The sequence below is a fragment of the Alosa alosa genome, chromosome 13 (assembly GCF_017589495.1).
Source record: "Alosa alosa isolate M-15738 ecotype Scorff River chromosome 13, AALO_Geno_1.1, whole genome shotgun sequence".
NCBI classification, from domain to species: domain Eukaryota; kingdom Metazoa; phylum Chordata; class Actinopteri; order Clupeiformes; family Clupeidae; genus Alosa; species Alosa alosa.
Window position 1 is genome coordinate 15,085,221 of NC_063201.1, and position 18,314 is coordinate 15,103,534.

Below are 18,314 nucleotides of genomic sequence, written 5' to 3' on the forward strand. Positions count from 1 at the left end.
GATGGATGTTGCTGTTGGCCAACAGTGTGACACGAGTTAAGCTTGTTTTAAGTAGCGCCGTCCTATTGCGTGCAGAGGGAATTTGAAAGACAACCGATTATCCCGCCCCTTGGACTGAGCACTGCGAACGGTGAGTGCCCAGTCCCTACATTTTAATGTGGGTCTGGCTCGTCAGGCTACACAGCCTGCAGAAAGTCATTCGTTTCTGACAGCGCTACTCGACCAGGGTTCGACCAAGGGAAAACAGGTTCCGAGAGGGTGTTTGGCTCGGGGTGGTGCAAAGGACTCTAGGGTGAAATTACTCCGAACCATCGCTTTAAGGGCACCTTTCAAAACGCTGTCTACGTTCACTGTCACTCACATAGGTTAAACCTCTTACTGTCAGCTGTGGCCTGGACATCGCTGGATGCCTCAACTTTTTTTGACTCTCTCAACAGCTTGCATACCTTCATGTGGGGCAGTGAACGTCATGCCCGTTTTCTTAACGTGCAGAGATGCGGCCCGATCAGAGGTCATTGGAATTGGAGTGAGGGTGTGACACCAGGTGGAATTCAAGATCGGCCGCAGTGACAAAAGTTTTCATTCTGTATGATGTTATCGTGGAGGTGCTGACACAGTACGCGGAAGAGGGGGAACAGAGTGAGATTGAGGCACAGTCACTCCTTCAGCTGATCAGACAAAGAACAATTCTCCATATTCCTCCTTTTCAAACAGTTGTTCAGTAAATCAGACTTCAGGTCTAAAAGCCTCCAGTCCATCACCATCAACATTTTACTAATTTGTGCACATGTTTTACTAAATTGCATGCCCAATTTACAGCAAATAAAATGAGAGCACTATTTAGTAAATCGTGCTCATGATTTACTAAATTGAGAGCACAATTTAGTAAAATGAGCGTCCATTTTTCTGGATATATTCCACAAAATATCTTGCAATGACCCCTCTAGGGTTCCGTAGTAATCCAAAGCTTAAGTTAGTTGAATATTCTTGTGAAACTAAAAAGAAGGGGAAAAAGAGACCCCTGGTTTAATGGATAAACATCAGTGCTTTCAAAACATACTATTTTTATTTGCAGATAGGAGTTGCTCCAAAAAAAGATGATTTAATGTCTCAAAAGAAAAACATCAGTCGTTGAAACACTAAAGCATCAACCTTTGTGGGGGTTGTCAGAGCAATGAGAACACACACAAGCAAGACCAGATATGCATTCAAATGTCTGGTGTCTGTGGGCATAGGGCAGCGTAGCGTGGGAACCTAGAGATAACAGAAAATGGAATAGGATGTGATTAAGATGAAGTCATCAGAGACGCAATGTGTGAAAAAAAAGACTGCACTGTCTGGGAGGTCTTGTATTGCAATTGAGTTGTGGGGGAAGCAGGGGGGTCAGAATGGACGGATTGGGATATTGGTGTGCAACAGTGCATGACATCGCTCACCCTGAAGGGCTACCCATGATTAGACTGACAGCTCAGATGATGTCATCAGCATGGGCCCTGGCAGTATGTTCTTCAGAAGGATGCCCAGCCAGCCAGGGGGCTGAGCGATAAAAGGGGCAACCAAGCGTGCCACTTTCTCTCAGGGGTTGCCAGCAGAATGCTAAGCAGGATGGGTAAGAGCCCCTAAAAAAAAAGAGGAGGAAAAAGTGATTGCTACATAATCTAAGGAAGATGGTTGTGCATCGTTTCTGTTCATTAAATATGTCAGGAAAGTTTTGCTCCCGCTCCTTGTCCTTTGTTTTACCCCTAAGGAATGTATTTGTTAATTAAACTTTGTTCAACAGAAGAAAAGATGCATATTTATTCAATTAAAGTTGCCAGTGACTTGCACCAAAAGTTCAGTGGACCCATGAATTTTGACCTCAGGTGGATGTGGGGAAGTCAAGGGCACTCAAGTCTGTAATCTACAAATATTCCCTCCATGCCCGATACTGCAGCTATTTGTCATAACTACAAGAAACTTTTGATCTGTTTTTTGGACCTTAAAACTATATTTGAGCATGATATATTATGCATAAATATGTTGTAGCCTACTTCACATATAAACGTTAAAAAAACAAAAAATTAGTAAGAAAATACTCTTGACTTTACATTTAATACTTCCTGTGATATTTTTCCAAATTTTCAATGTAGAGGGTGACATTTATATTCATTATCTACATTTTGTAATGTTAATAGCTAGACCTTACAGAGTATAACGTACACACAAATTGCAGCACAACCAGTTCATAAAATGTCTGGCATGGCTTCCATGGCATGATACAAATATTGAAATAATACATACATTAAGATTAATGATGTATTAAGTAAGACATTTCTGTCAGCATGTGTCTGTTTGTTCTTTGCACGCCTGAAAGCGTTCATCCAACTGACTTCACACATACTGTGTATTGCTGATGACTCAGGTGAGGGCAGTGTCTTGTGTAAAGTTCGGCATGGATTAAAAATTCTAAAGAAATCATGAAAAGACACTTTGCAAGTGAATTTTGTTTGACCTCTTGATATAATGTGGGCGTGAGCAGTGGTCACAGTCACAGCCTGACAATCACTCACACTGTTTATAAATATCCAAGCCGCCGTTGCAATTCTGTGTTGCTTTAGATAAAAGTGTCTGCCAAATAAAATTGACTAAGGGTTCCTACACATTTTCTGTATCAAAATTCCATACTTTTTCTATACTCAAATGTTCAGACTTTGTGGCAGATCACAATGAAAACAAAAATACTTTAAATTTAAATTTTAGATTATAATTATGTGCATAGTCTGAAGTCTAAGCTAATTTTATAATGAGACTATGAGGAATATCCTAAGAACAAACATTAGTGCCAGTCCAATGCTCTCACACCCCCTAGATCATGCATGAGATATCCTGCTGACTTGGTGCTTTTGGCAAATTGGGGCTCTAAATGTTTATTACCTAAATAAATAATTTTTAAATCATGCCTGCCACACATACACACACACACACATATATATATACATGTATGGCTTTATACTGTATTAACTTGTTTTCACACTGATTTTCTTTTTTAGTTTTCCATAGATACAGCATACATATGATAGTTCACTGCTGGCAGAGGCCTCATCATTTCAGACCAATGAATACCCTGCCTATGCTGAATTACTGAAGCTAATGTGGAGTGGGCTTCGACCTTGCGGCTGGAAGTGGTGTTGGCATCTTCCCTCTGGCCATACATCTTATCCCAATGGCCAGGAGATGCCGTCCTTTGGATGAGATGTTAAGCCGAGGTCCTGACTCACTGTGGTCATTAAAGATCCCATGGCACTTGTTGCATAGAGTAGGGGTTCTGGTGTCCTGGCTAAATTCCCAATTTGGCGCGTTCAATCTTGTCCCCTAATCCAGTGTAATTGGCTCATTCATTCATCCAATCTTTCCCTCACTGTGGTGAGCATTCTGGCGCATCATGGCTGCCGCGCATTACCCATGGTGGTTAGTGAAGTCCTGCACTGTAAAAGCACTTTGGGTGTGTTAAAGCTCTATGCAATAAGCAATTTGTTGTTATCAGATAATACAGTGTCTAATCCTTGGTAACTCTAACGACATTAAGGCGGGGGAAAAAAGCCCAAGCAAATTACATTTTTGTACAAAACACAAATATTTAGTGTATTTTAATTTGTCATAACTTTCTTCTTCCCCAAAATGTGTTAATTTAAAGAATTAATAATGGTGTTTCCCTCTATTCCTACATGTGACTTATATAATATGCTTTACTGTATTTTGCCTCTCCATTTAAAGTGAATGAGAGCAGGGTTCCATCTAGGATTCCAACTAGACACTTGGACACATATCACTGAGTTTAGCTCAGTACAGTTTGTGGTATATTCTTTGTGACCACTAGATGGCAAACTTAAGCTATAGCGAAAAATTAAGACGCTGCTGTTGGCAATACTGTAGACCCGAAGTCCTTCTTACTTTGCTTTACTAATGTAAGTATTGTTATGCAATCCTTGATTGTTTTGCTATTGACAGATCCATCCCTTGAAAATGTAAAGTTGCTCATCACAATGTAATCTATTCAATTCCAATGTTCCATTTTTTTTTATAACATGTTTTTTAAATAATTAAATTAAACTGTGGCTGTATTCTGCTCTGGATTTCTACTGGAATCCTATTGATCATCAGCCCCTTGATAAAAGATAGGTAGGCATTTGTAAGTGTCACAATGATTCTTGCTGGATTTACTGCACAGTCCAACATCTGTTTTAGATACAGCATCCAATAAGGGACATGAGATGTATGTCTCAAATCTTGCCACGTCTACACAGCGACCAATCATCAACCAAGCCTATTTACTGTCAAAAACAAAACCATTAACAAAGCAACATTTGTGGGTGAAAAACATCACCAACATTAACAGCCTTCAAGAGCATTTCACTGGGCTTTTCAAGCAGGCATCTTCCTTTATTGATGTTTCACTGAATTAGGCCCACAACACTTTTAGAAGGCTCGGCAATGGTATTTTGAATTTTTTGCAAGGCAAATTAAGCTTTGTTTCCTGCAATGATGTAGTGTAATTCCTGTATTTTCACAAGCAGTCCAAATCATACTGCTGAAATGGGAAAAAATGTATATATTGGTGGGCAGCCGTAGCCCACTGGTTAGCACTCTGGACTTGTAACCGGAGGGTTGCCGGTTCGAGCCCCGACCAGTGGGCAGCGGCTGAAGTGCCATTAAACAAGACACCTAACCCCTCACTGCTCCCCGAGCGCCGCCGTTGAAGCAGGCAGATGACTGCGCCGGGATTAGTATGTGCTTCACCTCACTGTGTGTTCACTGTGTGCTGTTTGTGTTTCACTAATTCACTGATTGGGTTAAATGCAGAGACTAAATTTCCCTCACAGGATCAAAAAAGTATATACTTATACTTATATAAATGTGATGCGATCTAGGAAAACTCACCACATGGTGCATAAAATCCTTGATTTTTGCTCGGTTTTAACCCTCTCTGGTGAAATTTCACCAATTTACGATCCTGATACCATCATAGCAACATTCTGGACACTGTCTCCTAGCAAAATCCAGGATTCCTCAAAAAAATCTTGGATGTTGCTAGGATGGTATTAGAATCAGTTGGTAAAATTGCACCATGTGGTTTCCTAGATTGCATCCCAAATGTGCACTACAATAATGACCACATGCTGTAATGCCCAAGTCATCTGCTTCCTTTAGAACATTCCAAATGCTATTCTCTCCATTTTTTCTTTCAGTTTTAGCTATGATGTCACAAGTACTCTAATTAATCAGCCCTGTTGGAATAATATACTCTAATTTTTCATATAGGCATGCACTTAGATAGGAAATTGTTTAGTTTAATAGCTCCATATAGCATGAAATGTTGATGGGGGGAAATATATCTGCTTTATGCAAAAGGAGGATGGGGAGTACAGAAGTAATAGATGAGGCAGAGAGGAGGACTGAACGTAGGCAGGGAAGAGGAAAAGAGAGATGGGGTTACATAAACGCAAAACAAAGCAGTATTCAGGGTTGAAAAGGGGCCAATCTCTTGGGACTCCTTAAAGTTAACTGGCCTTAAGTGAGTGGGGGGACATGGCAGAAATGATGATCCAATTGAAACTGAGCTTGGGAAAAAGTTTCCATACAATGTGAAATGCAATTCCGTCTGTGACATGAGGGTCAATTTTTATTTTTCTCCAACACAATGTTCCAGTGCCTCACTCTCCAGGGGAACATCTCTCTGACTGTATAGCCCATAGACTGTTCTATATATACAGTCTATGGTATAGCCAGGGTGAGAGCGCAGCGGGAATAATGGGGACAGAATGAACAAGCGTGATAGGGAGGGAAGGGGGTGGGGGTGGGGGTGCTCTCCCCATCTGTAAGCCATGCAGGCGAGTGCAAATATCTCAAGCGGCAAGATATTCTCAGCCCGTAGCTCTCCCACCTTGGCTCTGAGTGACAGAGGCTGTGAAAATGTTGCTTTTGCTGCTTTTCCCGATGATTGAAAGCAGATTGCATCTAAGTGTCTTACAGTCCAATCAAGCCAGCACCCTCAGAAGTCCACTAATTTGATTTGCATGTAAAAAAAGCTACTTTACTGGTAATCCTCAACATGTTCAAAGCTATTTAAAGATGAGCAGAAAATCCATTATTAATGACAAATTGTTGGTTAGGCATCCGATATTCAATCTCTATGACACAAATTGTACCGTGGTGATAACATTTAGTCGTTGTCTCTACTGATGGGTCTCACTGATATACCTGGGTCAGACCCTCATCTAATTGTCCAGCAGCAGAAAAAATGAGTATCTGACTGCTGATAACCTGTAGATGTCACTGCAACACTGAGCATCACCTGCTGAAGCAAAAGCACAAACAGAACTCCTTTTTTTCCCATAAACAGATGTGATCATGACCGTTCTCACGGCCATGTTGACTTGACCAAATTTGTATTTGTACATCAGGAGTATTTAAGATAATTTAAGATCCCATAAATACATTGTGTCAAGCATAGGACATAAAATAGGAAGTGTGTGAGAATAGAAGATGCTTGGGGTGGGGGGTGGCTTATTACAATGTGAGGAGTCAGGCTGTGTTATGTTTTTGCTAAGCAAGGATGATTCCCAGACTCTTAGCCTGCTGTTTTAGGTTTTTGATCTGCTGTAGGGGGACTGATGGCGTTTGCCTGGTCATGAGATAATAAACTAAATATGTAATGAAGCTCTAAATCAACAAAGAAAAATAGTTGACTTTATTTTTGGTTCAGCCAGGTAAATATGTTAATACTGTAAGCCTGGCGACAGTAATGAAGTGGATACTCTCAGGTGGTTACAACATGATGAGAATCAGAGACTGTCATCATTAAACAGGTCCCATCATCAATTTTCACAATTAAAAGGACATCACATATGCATAACAACAAGTTGTGCATTGAGTAATGTTCAGTGGTTCAATGTTCAATGACGTACTCTTGAAGTCATATATATGCAAGTGCAGGACTGTTCATGAAGGTCACTGGTAATTATATCATAAATATATGGAAAAAAGGAAAATGGGCTACTGGTCATGTGGCATTCTACGAGCCAAGAATAATCATGCTCTCTATGTGAGTCAGGATGGGTACAACGGCACACAACGCAATGGCAGTCTCCATGGCTACCAGCCAACCTTGTTCCCATTTGCAAATTACCCCCAAAAAAACAAAAGGTTCGCTTCAAAACACTCTGCGACTTTGAAAAACAAATGAAAATATGGTTTTGGTATATGACAAACTGGTGTATTACTACTAGTGCTGTAACTACACAAGTAAAATCACAAAGCGCGAAGCGGACGCCAGCGGTGAACAGGCAGCTTTACAGAAACAGGTAATAAAATAGAAAAAAAAAGAGTAATGCTGTGCCACATGATTTGGATATAGACATCAAGAGGTAAAATAGAGGGATATAGGACAGTGAGAGCTAACACCACTGACAACTGTTGTAGGTGGAGACACGGCTCCATTGTGTTCAGTGGATCAATTTAGCGCTCTCTTTTGAGCAGAGGTACTCACAAGTAAGAACAGAGTGCCCAAGCCTCCTCCTGCTTACCAGGAAATGGCCATGTAGGTGTGTGAGCCTGTCTGTCTGTCTGACTGACTGACTTCAAGCTGTGAGTGAAAAGTAAGCCGTGGATTACAGTGACAGGAAATAGAAATAGGTACAGAGAAAGATGTTTGCATCAACCTTGTTGCCGGCAGTAAAATGCAATAACTACAACACACCATGGGTTAGAAAGGATATCACTTCCACTAAGGCAGGAAATGGGGTGTTTCGCAATGGCATGTTTTCAAGGTCATAATTCCAACTCTATCCAGGACCTACAACTCTAAACAGGATAAAGTACACTTACCTTGAGGTTACAACCCAGACATAAAATGCTTAAATATTCGGCAGACTTATGAGTCTGTTTGAACGCTTTAAGGATGTAAACAAGGGTAAGCAGGACTTTGGGGTAGTCAGCTGGTTCAGTGAAGCACCATTGGTGGCATCCTCTCTTAAAAGCTGGCTGTGGGCTGTTTCTGAACTGTCAATATAATTTCACGCTTTCAATTGTGTTGCTATCATGCATCTGAAATAGCCTGTGGCCCAGTTTACAATTTCAAAATGCATCTTGTGTGATTCAGACCACAAATGGACAGCGAAAACATCACTATGGATGAATCACTATGAAAAAAAATACATTTTTACCAGATTGTAATGCATTGTTTTGATTTAAGTATTGCAATAGTAAATAGTATCCCCCTATATCACAATACACACCGTATCAGCTCATGTTTGCCAATACACAGCCCTACTTCATTGCCCCAGAAATGCAGTTTGTCCCTTAATTCTGAAATTTTGTGGCCACACTGAGAGACATCACACAGCGTGTGTTGATTGTGTACATCTGTGAAATAGACTACAGCTCTCATTTGAGCTGCAACTGTTCAATGACTCTTTTACAAGACTCCAGCAGCATAAATCAAATTAGAGACATTTTACCCCAGCTTGTCTCGGCCTTTTCATGTTGCAGACATAGAAAAGTGGCTTTAAATGTGAGGCCTTTAATTAGACTGTTAATATTGACTCTCCTACTGTTGAAATCATCTTGCCCTATTATTCCAAAGGCTCGATGGTGTTTTAAGCCCCCACCGTCGACTTCAAGTCAGCGCTGCGACCGTCGACTTCAAGGCACCTAACCTTAACCCTAACCCTTGCCTAACCCTAGGGCCTTCCATGCAGCACTGCCTAGAAGACGACATTGGGGGCTTAAAACACCAAACACCATTCGAAAGGAACTTGATATTACATCTTTCATTTCATTGTGCGCTGAAAAGTGTCTGCAAATAACATTCACGAAAACAATTAATTCAATGCCAATTTCAACACACATGCTGCATCTTATAAATAACTGCAACCTTTTGTGAACAGTGTTTTAGAATTGATAGAAAGAATAACTAAATGGCTTTTGTCATGACTATTGGTCTCAGAACCTCAATTTGCAGACACTTCAAAAACCATAGCACCTGGCTGGCCTTCACTTGGCTGTGCCGGGCTATTTTAAGTTCTGTTTTGAGAGCTTACAGAGTACACGAGAAACTGACCAGACCTCATAAAAAATGTATCTAAGGTAGGAGATTTACTCCGACCAGACAAAATTTTTGCCAGACCTGAAACCATATCTTGTAGACATGTATTTTCTATACTGTGTATGCTACGCTATGTGCTTTACACTTCCAAGCTCCATTGAATTGCTTCTGGGTAGCTTTGTTATTGCCCAGGGTAATAATAACCATGGTTCCATAATGAGGGTCATTTTTGCATTTTCCCTGATTTCCTGTAATTAAGAGGACATACTGTATAGGCTAGTTGATGCAAACTGAATTACAGGACATTTTCTGATCATAATTATGTTAGGGCAGCCGTGGCCTACTGGTTAGTACTTCGGACTTGTAATCACTAATTCACGGATTGGGATAAATGCAGAGACCAAATTTCCCTCAAGGGATCAAAAGAGTATATATACTTATACTTATATAGCAGCATTAACATTACTGTTAATATATTATATATAATATGATAATATTTTACTTTTGTTTAAAGCTATGTAGGACCAAACACCTAAATCTATAATGTTCACTATCATTATTTAACTTATTTGTTATCAGTCGGTTTGCTAACTTAACATTGTGCAATCAAACTAAAGCTCTGGCCCATAAAGACATTGGATGGCTTCCGTTGCCTCGTTCACTAGAATTAAAGCAAAAATGTTATAAACTAGTGAATACAATTGTTGTGCGCCTTGCTTTAGGCCTACATAAATGCCAGAATAATGTCATCACATTTAATTTGTTACAGTTTGACTGGACAATAAGCCATTACTTAGGGGGCAATAAGCCATTACTTAGCAAACCAAGAATTAGACTACCACAATGAAGATGACATAACATACACTGTAAAGAGATTTTTTTAAAACGTACTTTCCTGTATTAGACTAAATTAGGCTACTTGTGCCCTCTGAAATTGCTTTGTTTATTTGTTGGCAAATTTAGCGTGTACCAACAGTGGGTACCATAAAAGGTGAGAAGATCTGCGTTCCCAGACATTAACCCATGACGTAAAATTATTATCCACTGCGTGTCAAAAAGATGTAGCTAAATAACACCAAGGTGGAAAGACGAAAACAAATTCCTGGTTGGCAACCTACGCAGAGTGATGAGCCTCCAGGTGTGGACCTCTCTGCATCTGTGAATAATGTTGAAGAGGATGCTAATGATGGCAACAGTTCCGTCTCAAATTCTGCTCTGCCACTCTCTTCCCAACTTTAATGAATTGGATGGAAATTGCAGGCTGTTTTTTTGGCAACAGGCTTGTACTTGCACGCAGGTGGTTGAGGTTCATTAGCAGTACCTGCAGTGCTCGTTGTGACTTGTAATTTAACAAATAGCAGACAGGTCCATGGTGCTAGTTGTGTAATTGGTTCTCTTAACATCAGGTGCACCCATTTGCAACATAACCAGGCATGTAATTTTTGGGGGGGGGAAAGGTAATGAACAGCTGAGTTTCTTATTATTTCCATTTTCTTGGGGTGGACAGCAGAATGGGACTTCCTTGAGATGGTGGGGGGCAGAAAGGTCACACTGGTGCTTCACTGACTGTAATTTAAAATGTCGGCATGTGCAAAGGCTATAAAAACTTCAAAAGTGAAATGGATGCCCCAAATATTTCAGTTGAATAGCCTAACTGAAACAGAACATATAGTTTAAAGGCAGTAAATCTGCTCCAGGATTGCCCATAAGTCATTAATGTAACTAAAAGTTGTATCAGCGATTTCAGGCCCAAAAAAGGCCCAAATAGATGATCACATTCATCTAATCTTTCCTAACGATCTGCTAGCTGTCTGCCCCATAAGCAGGCCGTCAAAAAAATGTGTCTCTGTAGGCAGCTAGATCTGTACACAAAACAATTGCTACCAACAAGGGTTGGCAACCCACTCAAAGGCAAAATAAAGTGTTTCAACCAATAACCGACGAGATACGTGTTTTAGGAGAGTTTTAATTGCACGGGAGGGAGGGGGAGTGAGTAGCGAGCTAGCGCTCTGTTTTGTTTGAACATCAACAGAATCGCTGATACAACCTTTAAAGTAGGCCTATCCCAGTGAACAGTTATCATTTATTAATACCAGACAAATACCGAAGAACAAAATGATAGTGACAATAAAGCTAACTGTCTTTGTTTCACTCTGAATACAAGCAAAAGCACAAAAATAAATCAAGAAAGGCGAGAGATGAGATAGATCTGCCCATTCCTCTGCTAAGCCATTATCCTGCAATTGGTATGTAGACAACACACATGGAATGATAATATAGTCTTGGTGTGCCATCTTCACAGGTGTTCGCCAAGGTTTTTCAATTATTCATCAGGGATCGGGCGGAGGGGTGTGGATAAGAGCCTATGGAGACAATCAGGCTCAGAGCCAAAACACTTCATGGGCTCTTTGAACAGTGACCAAAGGGGAAGGAACCGACTGCAACACACACTTGGGAGACTTCAAGAGGACAGGCTTTGAGAGGGCTGAGAGAGCAAGAGTCCGAAAATCAAGTTTGAAAGAAAGGTGAAAGGCAACTGCAATCCGAGTCAGCTGTGACACATTTCGTCAGGGGAAACATCAACTTGTATCTCAGTCATTTAGCTATTCAGTGAAATTAATCAATTTTCCATATATGGTCTTACTCTGATCAAACACAGCCATGACAGTTCGTGTCAATCAGTTATAGAATTATTGTACTTATTGTCCTTATTGTCCACTATACATACATACTCAGTTTAAAGTGAGATTGGCCTGTGAGACAATTGTTGATCGCTTGAGAATGGGGATGCAGTGGCAGACTAATTAGTAAAATACCAGATTCTTGAGGGAAAAGATCAAAGAAAATGACACAAAAGAAGAAAAGAATTCTGGCACATCAATCCAACATTGACTTGCTTTGCCATGCTCACAGTTGACAGCAATAAAGAGGCATGACTAGAGATCCAAGGCTACCTACATTTTACATAAGAACAAGCAATAATAGACATAGCCCAAATATATGGTAACTGTTTTCTTCTGTTTTCATCTTTACAGGACAAGAGTGACAGGAAGTAAGTGAGAGAGTGATGGTGTGGGATCAGGAAATTACCCGGGTTGGCCTTGAACCTGGACCCCAGGTGGTAAGGAAAGGGTAGAAGGGCAAATCAAATGGTTTATTTAACAGTACACAGTAGTTTGTTTGTTTTGCCTGATGCACCATTGTCTTCGGGTTTACTTATTTTTTTTTCCACATAATTGGCTTCAAGTATCATGACTCTGGCCTCTCATCATTAGACTTACACTCAAAATTGTGGACCTCTGTGCATTCAGGCAAACAAGATAATAGCCCTGCATGTCAGCCCTGAAAATTATAATTGAGCCATTTCGATAAGATTATAGTGCTTATTCTTTTTACGGAGCACATTTGTGTGGCCTCCCAGCAAGGGCATGTGGTTCTACTGCTGGGGAAATTTGCTGTCCCATCACTCTCTCTGTTGCGTGTACAATCAGCAAGCTGTTGAATCCTTGGGGGGAGGAGAGTTGGCAAAGAAAACTCTAGTGTATACTAAGATCACAACACATGCAGTTTAGAGAAAATTGAAAAGTAGACAACGATAATGAAACGAACACGAGGAAGTACATGGTGCAGAGAAAGAAAAGTTGTGTACTTTGTGTTGCTTTTCTAATTAGAATTAGCACAAAGACCCTTATGCAAGTGTTTTTCTTAATGCTCTTACAAAATGTTCACAAACATCTGCCCAATGTTTCCCCCCATTTGTATTGCCTGAACACAGATTGCACTGACTCACTAAACCTATACTGTGTAGCACAGAACAATCACTGTCACGGACGAGAGCCATAATTACCCTGCCAGACTGCTCGGTGTCGCAAGCTGACATTTAACGACAACAACAATCCTGCTACTACACCAATATGGCAATGTCTCTCTTATGTTTGCTTTGTAAATAAATAATAATAAAAAAAACAACACTTGTAAACCTGTTGGATTATTATCTCTTGACAGGAATGTTAACTCAGAGCTATCTTGAAGCCAACAGACTGACCATAAATGTAAAGGAATGAAGTAACGCATGTGTTTATATATACCTCCTGTGAAGATGCAAATTATCTCTTCAGATTAATTCAGTCATTTTTATATGCACAATTGAAATACAATGGTTAAGAGCATTACCATATTATAAGCCCTGCTTTCAACACAAATAACACATAAGCAGATACATGCAATGGTCCATTGTTGATGATATAAAGTTAGACTGAAAGCTGTGCCAATAATGGGATGTTATGAATTAGTGAATATAAACACATCATTGGCACACTAATAGTGGTGTTCACATAGACAGGCAATTTCTGGTGCAATTACTAAATGCAACATGCATTAAACTGGAATGAAACTAATGACAGCTAAAAAGCAATGATGAATAGCATAACATAACACATTAGTGCCTTGCTACTATGGTATTAGCATTATGCAGATTCTGAATGCACTCTGAGGCAATGGATCTTTGAATATCCTATCAATACTTATTTTCACCTTAAAACCTCAAGATTAATGTACATTGATGGGTCATTAAATCTGAGAGAAGACTCTATAGTCATTTCTTTTTGTGGTGGCTTACCCCTTTATTTACCTTTGATTTGATTTTTGGTATTTTACGCCCTCGCCGCTAATTTAATTATTGTCTGGGTTGAGGGGGTTGGATCATATTGAAAGGATAATTTGCATTATCAAAGGACATGCATGCACAACATTAACAAAATTCAACACATTAAATGGATTTATTTGTCAATAGCTATGGCATGTTGAAATGCTGCCTGCATGTGTGCATACGTCTGAAGTTGTCAGTGACCATTTTTGTCCAGTAAAAGCGCCTAAACTGTTTTTCTAGTCTGTGCGTGGTTTCACTAAAAGTTACACCACTCGGTTACTACACTGGCGACGAGGATTAAAACCGGGGATAACGGCTGTGTACAGTTGAAATAGCCTACAAATTACGACGCAGTTAGTTAAGCTATTAGTAAGTTATCATGACTAATGTTGGCTCGCTCAGTGAATACGTTAAGACAGACGGTGACTGGGTGGAATATGTTGAGAGACTGGAGCACTTTTTTTTCGTGGCAAATTACATTACGGATGAGTCAAAACGACGGTCTGTCCTCCTCAGCGCCTGCGGGGCCAAGACGTACAAGCTGATACGCAACCTGGCTACATCGCGGAAACCAGGAGAATTAAGCTTCCAGGACCTGGTCACGTTAGTGAAAAATCACCACAACCCCAAGCCATCTGTTATTGTTCAACGCTTGAAATTCCATACTCGTTCACGTAAGCAGGGAGTGACAGTGGCCGCATTTGTGGCGGGGTTGAGACAATTATCAGAGCACTGTGAGTTTGGTGCAGTTCTAGAAGATTTGTTGCGCGACAGGCTGGTCTGCGGAATTAATGAGGATAGCATACAGCGTCGGTTGCTGAATGAAGCCAAGCTAACCTTCAAAAAAGCGCTAGAGATCTCTCAAGCAATGGAAACGGCGGCAATTAACACTAAGGACATTCAACAAGCACACGGGGCTGCGCAACCAGATGCCGTTCGTCACGTGTCCAAGGACAAGAAAGGAAAACCCCAAAAGTCAGTGGAGTGTTACCGGTGTGGGGGGGCACACTTTGCAAATGACTGTGGATTCAAGGACTCTTTTTGCCATAACTGTCAGAAAAAGGGCCATATTGCCAAAATGTGAAGGGGAATATATACAAATATTTTTTTAATATGTTTTTCTTTATTCTCCATATCCCTTCTTTTTACACTAAAACACCAATTTGACTTGTCTTTCTTTTTTTATTTTCCACCTTGAACATGGGCAAAATGCCCCATTGACATCACTATGTTTTTGTAGAGTTACCACAGTGCCACCTGTGGTTGTATAGAGTAACCTGTGGTAGCTCTTTACAAAACATATTGATCTCAATGGTGCATTTTGCCAAGATTTTGCCCATGTTCAGGGTGGAAAGTGAAAAAGAAAGATTTGCACAAGACAAGTCAAATTGGTGTTTTTAAAAAGAAAGGCTCATGGAGAATAAAGAAAAAAATAAGCATAAGTATATACTCTTTGAATCGTTCATTTTTATTTATTTATTTTTTGGGATGGGGTGGGGGGGGTTTACAAACTTATTCAAAATCCCCCCCTCTTTTTTTACAAATCGCAGTCTGCATACACACACACACCTCATCAACACACACTAGCAGCAACTATTGCACATGCGCTGTACAGGCACGCAATGAGAGGTACACATTAATGTCTGGTAATAGTATTTGTTTATTTTCATTAGGCTTTTGATTGAATTGACATTGTTGTTTATTATTGCTATTCTCCTTAATGTAGTCTTACCAACTTTTTAAATTGTTTACTGTTAAATTTAACTATTGTACTGTTGATATTTGTATGTCACTTTGGACAAAAGCGTCTGCTAAATACCATAACCATAACCATACACTTCCCTTCTTCCCTTCTTTCTACTTTTTCCTTCTACTACTATCTCATTCGACCACAGATTGATCCTCTGGTAGTGGCATTTAGAAGCCTTTCAAAATAATGGGTTTCGGAGAGCAGCAATGCTATAATTGTCTGATTGTTAGTGAAAGTAACATGAGCCTACTCCATGTTTGTGGAAAGTTAATACGGCTTTGACAACTCTGAGCTCAGAACATTTTGGACATTGTTGCCCAGATATTGAACAACTAAGTGAGACTTTTAAAACAAAAAAAATCCATGAAGCTATTGCACAGCATGATTTTCTGGCCTGTGTCATCATTTCATAGTCCCTCTTGTAATGGCACTCCAGACAATGTAACTACAGCCCTATCCTCCTCATGAATTTAAATGTGTTTTATCTGACATGAGGTCAGACATATTCAGTCCCCATTTATGTACTCAAACTTGCTGGGGGGAGAGAGGTGTGACTCTTCTAAAACCCATCAAAATAATTCTATCTTCAGGACTGTGGTCTCTACAAGCTTGGATTCTCTTGGGTTTTATTTATCTCACTGATCTGTCTCTGTCTGGAAATGCTTAAAAGAGCAGGACTAGACCACATGTCAGCCCATGCTAATCAGCGAGTTGTGCAGAGTTTAGCTGATGTCACTTAAAGTATTTGAAACATGAGTATGATTGTATGACTGCTGTGAGAAAGCTGTTTGTGTATCACTATTGTGTGAGAATGGATTCAAACCATTCATGTATCATTGCTGTCCTGTAGCTTAGTATACAATGATCTTCTGTCACAGCTCCAGTGGGAATTGGAACTATAGGATTATTGCGTTGATTTACCGTGAAGTTGCTGGCAGTGATGTGAATAGGATGCAGTGATATTGTGATGGAAAAGAAGTGTGATGCAGCTTTACTGGCATCATGTTGCTAACTAACTGGCTAATATCTCATCTTGGACTATAAACACTCCACAGGAAGGTGGGACTGCAGTGGCTAAGGAGCTGGGCTAGCATACAGTAGCCTGAAAAGTTGGGGGTTCAATTCCTGGCTTCCACCATTGTTCTCTTGAGCAAGGCACTTAACCCTGAGTTGCACCAGGGAGATTGGCCTTTGTAATATAATTGACATATATAAATAAATAAATGTAACTCTCATAACTTGTTCATTTTGCATTTAGAGATTATATATCATCGAAGCACTTTTAATGCATATACGTAGTCATTAGGCCCCATTAGTGTCTGGCCCCTTGAAATACAGAAGAATAATTTCAGAACGCAATAAATGGGTAAAAAGATACTACTTCTTTTTCACCCCTATCTTATGACCCATCCATCTCTGTCACCTGCTCTGCTGTCTTTAGCCAGTTTGAGCATGTCTCTCTTTCTCTCTCCTAAAAGACATTTATGGTCAAATGATTGAGTGCCTGTTGTTGAGTAATTAGATTACAGTCCCTATTGACAAGTAGAGACCAGGAAGAAGAAGGTCTTTTTACAGTTGCACATTTGCCATATACACTTTTGGACAACAATATTGTTCATTTATGCTGGTTCATCTAAACCCAAAATTATCTAGCAGGGCACAAAACTTTTCTTTTACTTTGGTCTATCCCATATTTCTCCTTTACCTCTGATAAAATAATGCAAATAATGCTCCTCACCTTAAAGACCTTTAAAGATATTTAGTTGATTTTGTGTTATTACATTTTCTCTTTTGGCTCAGAAGAAGTCATTAAACAACACTATTAAGAGATACAATGATTCTTTGAAAACATAATTCAAAAGCAATTTATTTTCTTGATTCTATGCATATTTCATCCACTAATAAGTCTGCTGGCTAAAATGCTACTTGTCCTAAATTTCAGAATGCATTCTTCCATCAGATATACTGAGTTTTCTTTTAATATGTTAGACAAAGTGTTAGGAAATGGTATTTAAATGCAATGTTAAAGAACCCGCCAGCCTATTTGGAAATTAGCTTATTTTGCCATTTGCACCAAAGTTAGATTAGAGGAATCATACCCTTCTCTTATCTTGCCTGCCTCTTATCTCGCAATAACCCAGTCTGACACCATTAGCCTAGCTTAGCATAATTTACTGGAAGTGGGATACCGGCTATTCGGATATTTTCCCTCCTTCGTTTTTTTTATATATAATTCCGTTCACAACCATGCCAGAGATTTCAAACAAACGAGGGAACAACATTCGAATTTTCCATTCATTACATGCAAAAGTGAAACCAGAGTTTTCCCACATATCCACTTTAGCTGGAGTTTTCAGAAATAATCATTTTTAGTGATAAAACCTCCATTTTCAGAAAATGAAAGGCCAAACCGCATGGAAATATATGCGTTTTTCCTACCTGTAAGTGGGGTCTTAGAAGCCATCTGTCTAGCTTCTAGTGAGACAGCGTTTTTGTTGCAAACAAAATCTACCGAGGCGTGCTCAGATGACATGATAGACGAGGCACTGTTGCTCATCTGTCCATCATCGTGCAAAGCCCAATTTGGTTGGTCCGAACAGCTCAAATGTTGTGGGCGGGGCTAAGTTTGGCTTGCTTCCAGGCTAGAAATGACCAAGACATACTAAGCGATGAGAGTTATTCGAATTTTAAAATGCTTACATTTATTCATTTATTAATTTAGTTTACATTTTTGTCCAGAACACCTTACTAAAAACAGAGAATAATCAAGGTACAGTGCAAATATGAGACAGTAGTGTAATAATGAGGGCTGCCTTACCATGTCAAGTTAAGTC

At 39.8% G+C, this 18,314-nt stretch overlaps 1 long non-coding RNA gene across 1 annotated transcript; it reads right to left on the reverse strand.

Moving 5' to 3' along the window:
• Nucleotides 1-1,082: 1,082 nt before the first annotated feature.
• Nucleotides 1,083-17,952, reverse strand: LOC125306369. Its single transcript, XR_007195550.1, has 3 exons — nucleotides 17,920-17,952; nucleotides 1,437-1,619; nucleotides 1,083-1,254 (listed from the first exon to the last, which is right to left on the reverse strand). It is a non-coding gene; the product is annotated as an uncharacterized LOC125306369 (long non-coding RNA).
• Nucleotides 17,953-18,314: the final 362 nt, after the last annotated feature.